At 31.4% G+C, this 15,418-nt stretch overlaps 2 long non-coding RNA genes across 2 annotated transcripts; one reads left to right on the top strand and one right to left on the bottom strand.

The window, feature by feature from the left end:
* Positions 1–1,640: 1,640 nt before the first annotated feature.
* LOC115954031 lies at positions 1,641–5,307 on the bottom strand. The gene is made up of 3 exons (XR_004083813.1): positions 5,204–5,307; positions 4,412–4,560; positions 1,641–1,923 (listed from the first exon to the last, which is right to left on the bottom strand). It is a non-coding gene; the product is annotated as an uncharacterized LOC115954031 (long non-coding RNA).
* Positions 5,308–12,789: 7,482 nt separating this feature from the next.
* On the top strand, positions 12,790–15,187 carry LOC115952251. Its single transcript, XR_004083302.1, has 2 exons — positions 12,790–13,477; positions 14,750–15,187. It is a non-coding gene; the product is annotated as an uncharacterized LOC115952251 (long non-coding RNA).
* The last annotated feature ends 231 nt before the right edge of the window (positions 15,188–15,418 follow it).

Raw genomic sequence — 15,418 nt, forward strand, 5'->3', positions numbered from 1 at the left:
TGGGTTTGGTATCGGTTCGGTATCGGTGTGGATCGGTTTCGCCTCCTTTGATCCGGTGACTGCACCGCACCGGCGTCGGAACGGGCTTCGCCCTCCGAACGCCGGCCTCGGCTCATTCGGTCGGCGCTGGTGTCGGGACGGTGTCGTCGGCGCCGGTCGGTTGGGTCGGCTCCGGTATTCATTTGCTCACCCCACTATTGTTTACTATTTTTGGAAAGTTGGAATCCTTGTTGTAAGCCAAGGCAAAAATAGAAAGCTTGTAGCTGGGTTCATTAGCATGTAAATTCTGAGATCTGTGCTGATGAGCTTGTTGTTCTTGTATTTATTTGGTATTTCCTATGGACTTTGGGGTGGGATTATTGTTTATAAACCTCTGCTAATGGGTGATGGAAAAAAAAATTACTGTTTGATTTTCTTGGCAAGGATTTTCATCGTCTTGAAATGGGAAATTAGAACCTCCATCAATTTTGCCTAATACAAACTCTGGCATTGTTGAGCTTAGTTCTTCAATCTTTTTTTCAAACCAAAACAACATAAAAAATAAAAGGTTTTTGTTCTCCTTTTTTCCCTACGGCTCCGAGAAAATTACTAATATATTTACTAATACAACTTATGAGAAAATTACTAATAGATTTCTTGGCAAGGAATACAATTATTATATCTCAAACACGGCCTAACTTTCCCATCAAAATTCCTTTCAGCCTCCAAGGGCAAAAACTAAATTCTTGCTATGGGCTTTAATTAATTAATATTAAAACAAGGGTGACAGTAAATGGGCTGGGTTTTATCAATCAAGCTTCTTCAGGGAAAGCACGAGATATGTCACTCATATCATATGTGTGATCTGTTCGCTGTAAACAGGGATTGTAGTTGAGGGTAATTTTGCTAAACCAAAATGTTATAAATCTGTTGGTATTCTCATAGACTCATACTCATGTGATGTGACCACTTTTTTAAGCACCCCTTTAAAAAAATTTTTGAAGCAAAATCATATTCATTGGCTTTCTGTTATTTGCAGTCAAGCGACATCTGTTACTAAATATTATTCGAACTCTTTGAGCCTAATTCTAAGGATTTGTTGGATGTATAATGAGAAAGTTGGGTTTCAGAACTCTGTTCAAACTAATTTGTTTGAGACTTTAAAAAGCACTTATTGAAACACATGTTTCTCCATTCAAAAAAAAAAAAAAATGTTTCAACTTTCTTTTTTTCTTTTTTTTTGATGAGTGTTTCAACTTTCAAAGTCTATTACATAGTGTTGGCTAATAATGCTGAATGAAACAATGTCTCCAGTACGAAGTTTACAAAATGATGAGCCTTTCAAAATAAAGGAAATAAACCCAAATTTTTAGCAGCAATGTCTCCCAAGAACTAGATATATTAGCAAAACAATCTATCCTCTATATATATATATATATATATATATATATAGGAAAATGCTAACGAATGCCCTTATAGTATTGATTAATAATCCATTTAAAAAAAAAAATTATGGAAAAAGAAAAAAAAGGAAAATAAAAAAAGGCAAATATTAGCAATGCCAATTTAGAGTAAAAGCTGCATTACAGAATAGGGCTTTTTTTTTTTTTTTGACAAAAGCTAAATAGAAAGATTTAGCCCATTTTTAAAGACAAAAAACATTGAGTGAAAATCTAGACTATCAAGTATATCAAAGCCTAGATGAAACAGAGAATAATTTACTTGAGACAGATCGATCATAATTTCTTCCAAATCTTTGGTGTTCTATCTACACATATCCCAATGCTAAAATCTACAGCCACAGAATATAAATGAGAAAATCAATAGGTACTCATATAAAGCTTCTCCTGTCTTCCTATCCTTCTCTTCAGCACATAGATCATTTTATTTTGATTCAAACCCCTTTGCTAAAGCAACTTCCTGTTGTTGACGATGTTGTTCTCTCTGTATCATGTGAAAAGACACTAAAATGGATCACCGATCCCATACTTAAATCAATGAATCAAGTATAGACAAAGCTCTTTAAATATTCCAAAATGCATAAGGAAATGCACAATCCCATGTTGAACAAGTTTTCAAATAGACTGTTGGTTTGTAGTTTTCATTAGTTTCAAAAGTGCCCACAACACAAGCAGGTAGGCAACTAAGCAAAAAAAAAACTTTTGATAACGGAGCAAACTTTCTAGTGAAGAGCCCTTTGGAGTTGTCTCTAGTCAGTAAAACCTATGAACAATTGACCCCACCCGCTAGAATCTTTTTTATTTTTTTTTGATAAATCCCACCCGCTAGAACCTATTGCAGGATAACTAGGAGCATTCGCCCCTGACGGGTTAAGTATTTTATGCTCATGCTCAGGGGCAAAGCAAAATTCACACTGTTGTCATATATAAGTTATATTTGAAATAAACAGGTACACAAACTTCCAGTTAGGGCAATTTTATAACTTTTTAATCTCAAGCTAACCAAAACCCACCCGCTAGAATCTTGGCTAGAACCTATTGTAACTAGGAGCATTCGCCCCTGACGGGTTAAGTATTTTATGCTCATGCTCAGGGGCAAAGCAAAATTCACACTGTTGTCATATATAAGTTATATTTGAAATAAACAGGTACACAAACTTCCAGTTAGGGCAATTTTATAACTTTTTAATCTCAAGCTAACCAAAACCCACCTAAATTTGGCCTGTTGGTAGTTATAGCATATGTATTTTCTGGCATGTATCAGCAGAGATACATGTAGTTTGTTAAAGACCAAAAGCATAATGTTTGTAAAAAATCATCCGCTACATGCTTTCAATTCCATGTGTTTATCAAACCACAAGTTGAAGCAGGAACTTACCAAAATCATCCCCATATTAATGACCTTGTGTTGATACTCCCCACCCTACTGAAAGTGCACTTATAATTCCCCCACCCCCCTTCTTTCTCAAGTCAATTTGCCTTTTTTTAGCAACCGAAAAAAAAGAAACTCATTTTACCTTTAGCAGACTAATGATAGGGTCAAATCTTATTAGGAAAAGAGAGGTCTCCAAGATTAACCTACCCGCTGAAGATAACTTCAATAAAAGATATGGGAATGTTCAAAAAAAAAAAAAAAAAAAAGATATGGGAATGAGAATTGTTGTAAGTGCATAATCTAGACTTATTATTGGCTATTCAATCAAAATTCCAACACAAGGAAAGGCTGTATCACTTCTTGCAGCTCTGAAATTCCTTAATTACAAAAGATTAGAAAGGTTATCTTTAGGCATATTTGGACCAAGAAAAAATCTTGGAATCTATTGCTCTAGCCTCTTACTGAAAGGCATCACGTTTTGTACAGATCATGAGCATTTCTGCTCTCAAGAGTTGCAAAACCAACTAATGATTTTTTTATTTTTTTATTTGTAAGTTCCACAAGCATTTGGTGGGTACTTGTTTGGCCAGTGGTGAATTTCCTTGAATTTGACTGTCTGACAACATATTTTGCAAAAAATATTTGTTTTCTTTTTAGTGCTCTCCAATCCTTTGAATTTTCGGTTCCATGTTACCATTAAATTGCTCACTATTGGATTCTATAGAAATTGTACATGTTAACAAACAACATAATTTGGCCAAATAAAGTTTTGCTAACACACTCCAAATACTTTATGCATTTTCTTTCTTTATGTTATACGTTTCTAATTTATTATTAATATTAAGGATTTTTATGATAAGTATTGGTATTAAGGCAATTTCTAAGACTTTGACTTCTATAATCTGTTTGGTTCTTATAAATTTGTTAAGATAATTTCAGCTGGAAAGGATGGGCCAAGCCTAATTCACAGAGCAGTCAAACCTCTAAGCGCCTTCTTAGGCATTTCCAAATGTCTTAAAAGCTTTCTTCTAGTATACACAACTGTCATTAACCTCATCATGCCATTGCTAACCTATTGGCAGCCGTATTTCTGCACAAACAATCAACCACAATTTTTACGGTTTTCCCAAATTCTTTGCACCAACACCTCAAGCTTGTGCCATATGCCCCCCACCACTCCCTAATGGCACAAGGGTTTTATTAAAACAGGAATCTACAATACCATAAAAAAGAACATGCATGCCAAAATGAACATGATATTTTAAACAACATTATAACAAACTAGATTAGGCAGTTGAATCACAAAAAATATCTGGGTTCGCATTATTGCATTGATTGGTGGGTAAACCAAATTTAAATTAAAATAGTCATGTCATTCACATCAAAATACAGTCATAGATTTTGTCGGTATTCATGTATTTAATACTGTTCTCAATCTTAAAAGAATATATTCATTTCTATTATAAAATGAGTAATGATGAGACATGGGAATGCATGAATAACACTGTGCCAAGATGGATGGTAGACGTATTACCACTCAAACTAATTTTTGCAGGGAGCAAACATGTAATCCTAGAGAGTGATAAAAAGTACATACCCTTCTTTCCCAGTAAGGAAGGAAGCACACGAAATCATAGACAGGAGTAATGGTTGAAACTAGAAAGACATTGAGTCCAGTAAATACCAAAAGGGCTGTCATAGGTCGGGTTCTATGCGGCATGTTTGATTACTATCAAGAAGTTATCCCTGCAATCACCACTTAATGATTGAGCTATCTTCATTTTACATTAAAAAAAAAAAAAAAAAAAAAAATCAAACAATAACCACAACAGCCCACAAAAACTAATAAAAAATAGGCATTTAATAACTTCACGATTTGCATAAATTCTGAAATGATCATGTCATCTCCAATAAAAGGTCAACTTGTATATTTCTGAATTCCATAGGCTTTAATTCTATACACACGACACAATAAAAGGTATTTGACCCCTAAAAGCTAGGAATAAGCTATATTCTAAGCAAACCCAGTTCATTTCTGAAAAGCATAAATCCAAAAATCACATTCAAGACTTCACAAACATTTCATCAAACAAGTGGTATGCTTGAAATGAGAACTCACTCCTTGCCCCAACTGGAAGCTTACCCCCGAATTGCACTCAGTCACATAGTACATCAACGCTAAAATTTGAGCACAAATACAAATACAAATACAAACCCAAACCTTTCTTCATACAAGCAAATGGGAAAAGAGAAACCTCAAAAGACTACAAATTTGTCGTATAAAGCTTAAACCCACACCCCATATTCTAAGCTTGTGAAAAGAAAACAAAAGGTAGAGAGAGAGAGAGAGAGAGAGAGAGAGAGAGATGCGCAAAGACAAGAACCAAACCTTGGATGAATTTGAAGTTTTAACTTTGAAGTCGTTTGGACTTAGAGAGAGGTCTGGTGGATATGGCTCTCCGTGACTCCATAGTCCATAGGAGAAAAGCTAAGTGGTCGAAGACAGGGGTATCTGCGGGAAAAGAAAGTATTATAAGGGTATTCTCGTAAAACTAAATGGCTAGAGTAAGGCCAAAACGGGAAAACAATTTGGACCATTTTTAAAAAAAAATTCATTTAAAAAAAATCTCTGTAAATAGACCGAAAAAAAAAAAAAAAAAAAAACAGATTAATCTGTATACAAGAAGGAATTTTTAATAAACTAGAATTTAGAATTTAAAATAGAGTAAATTGCTGAATTAATTGTGTACTAATTTTTAGAAAAAAAAAGGTATCAAACTGTGTGAGATATATTTAAACAGAGAGTATTCTAATTTTAGTAAAAAGGTTTCTTTGGTATTTTTTTTTTTGAATTTTGTGGAATTACAATTTTAACCCCTTTTTTATTTTTTAATAATAATAATTATTTAATTAAATTAGGGGTGTTTTTGAAAATTTTTTAAACTATAGCTAACTTTTTAAATCCTCTTCATATATAGAGATACATAAGAGGATTCCTATCTTTTTTTTTTAATTTATTTTTTTTATACAAAATAAAATTTTTATTCTAGCCTAATCTAAGTGTATATATGTGTGAAATTCCCTTCTAGAAACTTAAACCCGGCCCTTGCCCCCCCACACCCCACACCCCACAAGCACTTATACTTGTGGAGTAACCACCGCACCAAAGGTACACGGTGGTAGGATTCTTATCTTTAAATTGGACTTTTATATGGTTAAAAAAATACCCTCATTAATAAAAGACAACTTCTTTTAGAAATAGGGTCACAAATGTCAAATAATAAATTTCATTTTGAATTAAAGAAGAGAACTCCTAAAATTTAGGATTTTTTTCCCTTCATGTTCAACTTTTTATTACACGGTGGTAGGATTCTTATCTTTAAATTGGACTTTTATATGGTTAAAAAAATACCCTCATTAATAAAAGACAACTTCTTTTAGAAATAGAGTCACAAATGTCAAATAATAAATTTCATTTTGAATTAAAGAAGAGAACTCCTAAAATTTAGGATTTTTTTCCCTTCATGTTCAACTTTTTATTCCCTAAAATTTAGCTTCTTCTTCTTCTTCTTCTTTTTATTTATTTATTTATTTTTATTTATATAATTTTTTTATTTTAAAAATAAATATAATGGATGCAAATTATTAACCTTTACTCAAAAAAATAGAAGAGTCTCTGAGCACACGCGTTAAAGGCTAGTCCTATATAAATCCATTCTTTTTTTTTTTTGGATAGATAAGTGCATTCAATTTTAAGAGAATAATACATGTATGAATGTTTTATGTAATATACAAATATTTTTTTTAGGGAGCTTTATGTAATATACTATCTAGTATTATGTCAAGCGATGCACGGCTTAATTAAAAAGATATATGTAAAAAATTAAAATTATATTAATAATTAGTAAGTGACATGATAAAACCCATTAATATTATGACATATAATATATATATATATATATATTGAGTCACTTTGTATAAACAAAATATGTAATATATAAATGTTACATATTAAAACATAAAATAATGATATATAATAAATAATAATTAAATATTGTATTCATTTTAAATTAGTTGAAACTCTTGCTAATCTAATTTAAGGTGAAGAACAATTTTAAATTTCTTATAATTTAGAAAATATTTATTTACTTATAGTAAATTATTGGCATAAAGAGTTTGATTTATGGTAACTATTTTAATAATTAATGAGAGTATAAATTTTTATGTATATAGTAGTATGACCTAGTAGTATAATCACTAAGTATTGAATAATTACTTATAATGAACTTATATCAATGACTTCTATGACTAAAACACTTTAATTCAGAACAGATTTAAAAAAAAAAAAAAGCATTTCAAGGAGATAAAACACAGCATTTGAGGCTTATGAGCACCATTTAACATTATTGATACATCATGCAAGTAAAGAAGGAATAAGTATTAACCTTATGTGTGGAGTAAAGTTGCTTGAGATGATTAAATATGAGATATTCACATGCCACAACAATTTCTTTAATTTTGTAACAAAATCCTCCTGCATTCCACAACAGTTACTATAAATATTAAACATTATTAATACCAAAACATCATTTAGAATCATAATAATTAATAGTTTTTCATCATGTATAAATTTCGTTTTTACCAATCTAACAAAATTTTAATGTTCATGAAAGTTATCTACATAATTCTTCACCTTAAATTCTACCTTCCACTCTCAACAATCCTACCAACATTTATAGTTCTAAAAAATCATTGTCATGCCGAATGGGTGTCACTGTCAACAACATTTTTAGTACTCCATAAAAATGGGAAAAAAAACATGTGATATCGTATGACATACCCAATAAAAAAATTTTAAAAATAAATAAAAATAAAAAGCAAACTTGGCCTTTATGCGTGTTTAGTTTCATATAGCCCTTTTATAAATAATTTACAAAATTAAATATTTATGGATCTCAATAAAAAAATAATAAACTAAATAAATGAAAGAAAAAAGAATAATAAAAAACTTGTAGCATAAATATGAGATCTACATATAAAAATATAAGAGTAGCATCCAAAACAGAAATAATCCACTCTCTTAAAGTTTCAATGGAATAGATAAAATCATATAATAGCATCTGTGTAGACTTTGCACTTAGGATAACATCTTGAAGGGTAAAGCTTTAAGATCTTGAAACTTCATAGCTTGGGCTCCAAAGATTCAGGATAATCTATAACATAAAAATGATTTTAATTAAAGTGAATACTATAACATGATTAGAAGTAGAACATATATATATATATATATATATATTAATCAAAAGAAGAGGTAGAACATATAATCGATAGAAATTTAATGTGACAAATATTCTAAAAAAAACAAAACATGAAAGAAACCACCAAAACAGATGGAAAATTAATGCACTTTCCGAAGGAATATAAGTAGGATTTTTCAAGTGAAACGGTTGAATTTTTATTCGTGTGGAATTATACAATTAGAGGAATTAATTGTTCAACAAATGTAGCAAATGTTTAGCAAATATATACAGAAACAATACTCATGGTTTTAGTTGAAATAGAATTTCATATTTTTTAAAACTTAGTTAATAGAATTTAATATCGAACAAACTATCTTCATAAGAGTGTCATTAAAAGTAAAATCAAACTCAAACTCTTAATTCAAGGAAAAAAAGAAGAAGAAAAAACTCAAATTTTGTGTAACTTGAACCTTTTCATATGTCTATTGAATATTTTCAAAGTTTTATCACGTGTGTCTATTGAATATTTTAAAAGCAGATAGATTAACACTTATATTGTTAATAAAAATTTATATTAAAAATTTTGTAGATAATTCATAAAGTAAACAAGAAAAATTAAAAAGAAAGAGAAGTTGATATCAACAATTAAGCTTTTGTATCTATCCAAAGAAATTATTAAGTTATAGAGGAGAAATCCAACTTTTATTATATAGTATATATGATGATATGATATATGATTTAATACAAAAATCCTCAATTTGAATACAAAATACCTTTGTTTATGCTAACTACTACACCAATGTTATTTCTACCTTTTATCCTCACACCCAAAAAAAAAAAAAAAAAAAAAATCCATCCTACGTACGCCAGCTCAAGAACCCAAGATATGAAAATAAAAGGTAAAAATGTATGGAATCATGCAAAATTATGATTGATTTTAAAATAATTATTAATGTAATTGTTTAAAACAACAACTCAGAGAATAAATTATCAAAAAAAGAAATGTGATAAAGCAATTGAGTTCAGACGGTAGATAGTAAAGACTAATTTTCTCTTAAAAATTAAAATGAGCGACACTTTAAATATTACTTGAATTACCACTTTCAAATCATCCAAAAAAAAAAAAAAAGTACTACTTTGAAAAGTGATACACTTGATGAAATTGGTTGAAGATTACAAATGTAGGATTTGATAAAATATTTACAGATTACTAAATGAGAGCAAATTTTACCGGGGACTATTTTTATCATTGAAGGCTTAAAACGTTTTAAGACTCTCTAGGCTTCTGTCCAATAAATCACTTGGAGGGCCTTTTATAGCAAATTGTTGAAGGCAATTGCACATGTGCTTTGGCCTTGGGACAATTGTGTTCTGTTTATGATACATAATACACTAGAAATCTCTTTAGAACACCTGGAAAATAATTCATTTAGAATATTTGCAGAGAACTTGGAAAAATGCATTCCTTGGAGGCACTTGGGATCTTTGCAAAATTATAGGATTTTGTTTTGCTGATTTTGGATAACTAATTATTCACAGGTGATATATTGAGATGTACATGAGATGCCTTCCTGCATCATGTTTAAATTATTTAAAGGCTTGATGTAACACTCTTGGTTTATAACCTCAATAAGAGCATGTCTTATCATTATTTTACTAAAAGAAATGAATACACATTTGTTAAATTATAGATTGTCCCAAAAGTTTAAGATATGTGGATATGATAAATTTAGTCATTTTCTTGAAATCTTGTTCTCTATGCCATGGAAAATTCAAAGTTGTTGAAGAAAGTGTGGAGAGAAAAAAAGTGACTTGTCTATGGTGATGACTAATGATGGTGTTTGATTTTTGTTGCATTAGGAGAAGTGTGGAGAGAAAGAAGTTTCTTTGTTTAGTAAAGGTTGTATTTAGTTTATATTTGGAGTCGCTAGATTTTGTATTTTACATGTTTGTTGAAATTCTTGAATGAGTTTAGGGAAGGGAAGCTCCTCCATAGAACTATAGAAGTATTTTGATTAAATGTGAACTAATTAGAAGGGAAATCTCTTGTGATTAGTTAATGTGTCGTGTGCCACAACATGTATAAAATCTGAAATTAAACAATTGATACAGATAGAAAATAATTGGCTTCCCTAAACATTAATTTGGGTGCTTGCTCCCTTGTATATATACTATTGCAAAGATTACAATCTGATTAGAATATACCGATAACATTTGATTTAATTTTTAGATTATATTATTTTAACAAAATTTATCTAATAAATAATGACTTGGTTGATTGTTATCTGCTAAGAATGCTTATATTATTATTATTATTATTTTATCAAATTTGTTTGCTTGCTTGTTTCTCTCACCTGGAGCCATAATCTCTTAGAGAAAAAAATAAAAAATAAAAAATAAAGAGACAAAACGGAAATATGTGGCAACGGAACAATAAAAATTTTGATGACCTATGCGTGGCAAAGACTAATGGTCTGTTTGGATGTTAAAAAATGGAGGGGGAGTAGAGTAGAGGGAGGGAGAGTAGTCCAATTACCTTGTTTGGAAGATTTTTAGGGAAGGAGGGGGAGGGATTTGGAGGGGTTTGGACTCCCTCTAACCCCTCATTTTTAATTCCTCCAAATTGGAGAGATTTGGAGGGAGAGTAAAGTAGATAAATTATTGTCCAAGTAAATTCCCTAATTTATCCTTTCTAAATTAACAAAATTACACACAGATTTTATAAATAATGTTTGATTGTTTCCTGAGAAAATTTAAGCATTGACTTCCTGTTTGTTTCCTAAGAAAAAAACCCACAGCCGGTCAAAGTCTTCTCCTTCATCAATCGGAAAATCCAACCCCATTTACGTTTGTGCTAATTTAATCAAAAGAAAACATCCTTTTCTTATTAAACCTCATCAGTGATTCCGATGCCACCATAACCACGCTCCTCCAAAACCAATTCCGATTCCATCTCCGATCCGAACGAGTCGGCGTTCATCTTTGTCGAAATCATGGGTGGAAGTTTACCTTTGTCTGACGTCCTCGACTTGAAGAAAAGAGAGAAAAGCGAGTGATTGGAGTTTTCGGTGATGGAACAAAGCATGGTGGTGCGTCGCTCCCATCGGGACCCGACACGAAGAAGCGGCGCGTGAGCTACTTCTATCAGTCCTCCGCCAGCGGGTCTATCGGTGCCGCCGTCAAGCTTAACAGTGGCGACGCCGATATCGCTTTCAACTGGGCCGGTGGGTTCCATCCACCATGTGAAGAAGCCTGAGGCTTCTGGGTTTTGCTACTTCAAAGATATCGTTCTAGGCTTTGCTGAGATTCAATGAATTTTTGAATTTATTTTTATTTTTGTTAGAATTTATTTTGAGGTAATAGAAATTATTTTATAATAGTAGTTTTATACTTTTATAAGTAGTATTTGATGGAATTAAAATGTTGATTAAATAATTATTTAATTTAATAAATTAATTATAAACTAATATTGTAAGTTCATTTTTAAAATAAGGGTAAATGTGTCTATTTAAATTATTTCCTCTCCTTTCTCTCTACTAATTTTAAAAACATCCAAACAAGGTGAAAAATAATTATTTCCCTCTACTCTCTTCCCCACTACTCTCCTCTCTTCTACTCCCCTCTACTCTCCCCTCCCTCTAAACTTCCAAACAGACCATAAGGAAGAAGACGAAAGGGTTGAGACCACAGAGAAAAGAAACCAAAAACAAAAGCGGCTAAAGAGAGCAAAGAAAAATGTCAGGGACGGAATTAGGATTCAAAGTTGGGAGGGGCCAAAGTGTAAACACAAAAAAGTTCATGAAAATTAAAACTAACATCTACTCAAGTTTTGTCGAATTTCACCCCATTTATTAACATTATAATCTCATATTTTCACAATTTGGATTGATTCTGATTTAATCGGAGGTAATTTTTTGGAATTTTGTTTGAAAATTTTCATGAATTGGGACATCAACACTAGAAGCAACGCTGCATTATCGGCTTCAAATTACTTGTAATTTTTTCTCTTTAAAAAAATAAAATATTATAGATAATTTTCCCATCATCAACAATTCAAATAAAAGTTTCATTATTTCCATATTATATAGCTCTATAGTTTCAAAATTTAGTCCAAAAAATAAACCAAACAAACATACCCCACAAGCTACAACAACATTAATGTTAATAAATTATTTTCTAAAAATAGTTAATAATTCATAAAATAAACCAACAAAAATGTGTGTAGTACACACATTTGATTCATAATTCCCACAAGCTTCACTTTTTGATTGCCAATTTCCAGTTTTTCTATTCTTTTTATTTTTTATCTCTTTTGGCCTTATCTGACCATCTCTTTTTTCAAATTCAAGGGTCAAGACTCAATTATTATTACAAAGGATGACTTCTTAAAAAGTACACAGTAAACTCACACACACAAAACACATTGCACTATCAACCTATCACAGTGGCAAAATAGAGACAAGAGGATAGATATCATACAGAGCTATTTTTTTTTCCCAAATTTTGGGTGGGGGACCCTAAAGTGGGTCCATCTCTGAAAAAGGTTAATCACGTGAGGTAGAACTAAGGGAGCCATGTAAGATTTACCTCGACAGCATTAATTGTTAACATCAAAGTTCATTCTACAAGGCATTTTATCTGACTTAATAAAAGAAATCAATATGTTACGTTTTTATTAATAGAGTATAGAGTGAAGTAATATGTAAGACATAAAATTTGGACTCTAATTAAAATTTTATTCACACAACAACCTATTAAGGTAAAAATTATTTAAAACTCATATGATTTCTCACATAAATCACAAAAAACAAATTAAGAGGAATTCTGCCGAATAATGAACAATAGATATTAGTCTATGATTTTTTTTTTTTTGAGAACAAGATTAGCCTATAAGAGTTTGTAAGATTCTAGAGTCCTAGTAGTAGTAGGGGTCGTAATATACCAGAGTCTGTCTTTTGCTAGAGTTAGGGGGTGTGCAAGGGAGCCGAGAAACCGCTACAACCGACCGGAGCCGAGAAACCGCACCGCACCTGAAGCCAACCGCAGGAGCCGAGGCTGGCAAGCGGAGACTAGTAGTCTTTCCAACGCCGATGCGGTGATGCAATCGGAAATCAATTCCGATTACCGATATTTGTACCGAACCGATATGTTAATGCTCCAGTAAAAATAGATTGTTTTGTGCTAGAGCTCTGTTTGGATCCTTTAGATTTGGATTTGGATTTGAGGGGGCCCAAATCCAAATCCTTTGTTTAGGTAAGTTAAAAGAAATGGATTTGGATTTGGTCCCAAATCTAGGCTCAAATCCATGGATTTCAAATACCCTCATACACGGTGGAATTTGAAATCCTCTCACGCAAAGCTCGCGTCTTCTCTACCTTAAGCTGCGACAACAACGTTGAAGCTGCAATCACCATGGTGTTCAGGTTTGTCTCTCTAAGTTCGCACTAACCCTCTCGTCTTCTTAGCCTGTCCATCTCTCTCCTCCTTCAATTCCAAATTTGCTTCAACAAAATATAAATGGGATTTTGGGTTTACCTATGGGTCTTGAATTTTTTTTTTTTTTTTGGACTTCTTTGTGGATTTTCTGTATCTCTTTTTGATTTTGTTTGTATTTGGATTGTGTGGTTTTCGTTTGGATTTTTCTATGTCTGTTTGTATCTGCTGGTAAGCGTGGGCTGGTTTAGTTTTGTTAAGAAATTGTTGGAGATTTTATTTTTTTTTAGAGTTCAAAGTTGGTATAATTGAAATGCAATGAACTGTTTGATGAAATGTCTCTGTGAGCTATGTATTTTAATGCATGAGTTTTTAGTCAGAGACTTTAAGCTACTTTGATGTACATACATTACAAGGAAAACATCCAAGTCCAAGAGAAATTGGGAACTAATTTTTTCATAGCTTTATACATAGCTAACAAGTAATATACAGTTTGCAATGTGTGCCTCCAGTTGTGTTTCCTGTGGTTGAATTCCTAAAGCACAGTCAGACTTTTTCTTTGACACTCTGCTATGAAGCAATATCAATGGTATTTGTTGCTTTCAAATGGCTTTCGTTTAATTAGTTCTGCCCTGTAGAACACCATATTGTGATTTAAGTATGATTTTTTTTTTTTTTTTGCTTTTCTTAGTTATGCAAAGATTTGTTGTTGCAAATGTTTTGGTGTTTGATAAATTTTGCATTTTTACTCTACATTTATCAGTTTTTTTTTTACTAACCATAGTTAAACTTTTGTAAGGAAATTCATATAGAAATTTAGAATATTTCATTGCTAATATAAACAGAAGATGAGGATGTTAATTTCTTTAAATTTCAAGGGATTATTCCCATATATATACCTTTCCTATAAAATATTAAATCTTAAATACTATATATTCCAATCAAATGTGATGCTTTTTTTTTTTTTTTTGGGTCATATGGTTCAATTTTTTATTTTTGAATTATAAGTTTTGCTTTGTTACATTTTATATTGTGTGAGGTTTTAGTTTGTTACATTTCCTTGTTATATCGAACGCAAAACAAGAATTTTATATGATTTGGCCAAACTGCCTATTTTTATTGGTGAACGCCTTTGATGGCTATATGTTTGCTTATGAAGTACTTCAATTTACATTAAACTTAATGTAGATTTTATATATTAGAGAACCCTATACTAATCTTATGCTAACACTAATCCAAGGTTAATTTGTTTATTTTACAAGAACGTAAAAAAGAAGCTGAATCAGCTTGTTTGGTTATGCAAGCGAAGCTGGAATTAGAAGAGTCTACACAGCGGAAGAACTTGATACAGTCTGAGATTGATGGACTTCTTATAAAGATCAAACAGTCCGACCAAGACCGTTTGAAGTCCGAAGAAGAAATTAAGCAACTTCAAGAACAGGCTAAGCAACATCTAGAAGAGGCTAGCAGGGGTATGGAGGAGCTTGAGAGATACAGGAAATGCCTTTTAGAAGCCTTTGAAAACTTTAAATTTGAAAATTTGGCCTAATCTCTTTTTCTCTTTAATTTATTTAACTACTTATTTCACCTTCTTTTCTTACTGTTCAAAGTAAAATTTTTGCTATTACTATGTCTTTTATGTAATTTTTAACTTCATTTGTGTTTTTGACTTGTGTGTTAACACACTGAGTATTGAATAATTTCTTGAATCACATGCCAAATTCGTTCAAATAGAGTTCCCCATAACAAAAATTTATTGGAAAAACTTGAACCAAAGATGACCCACAATTCTACATATCAAAATAGTAGCGAGATATATAACACTCTCAGAATCACTAGCATATATTCAAAGATATTACCAAAATGAGTAGCTAAATGTAACATAACTGATCAAAAAAACTTTCTATGAAAACAAAAGAAAGAGATCTATG

This window comes from Quercus lobata, chromosome 7 (genome assembly GCF_001633185.2).
Source record: "Quercus lobata isolate SW786 chromosome 7, ValleyOak3.0 Primary Assembly, whole genome shotgun sequence".
Classification (NCBI taxonomy): domain Eukaryota; kingdom Viridiplantae; phylum Streptophyta; class Magnoliopsida; order Fagales; family Fagaceae; genus Quercus; species Quercus lobata.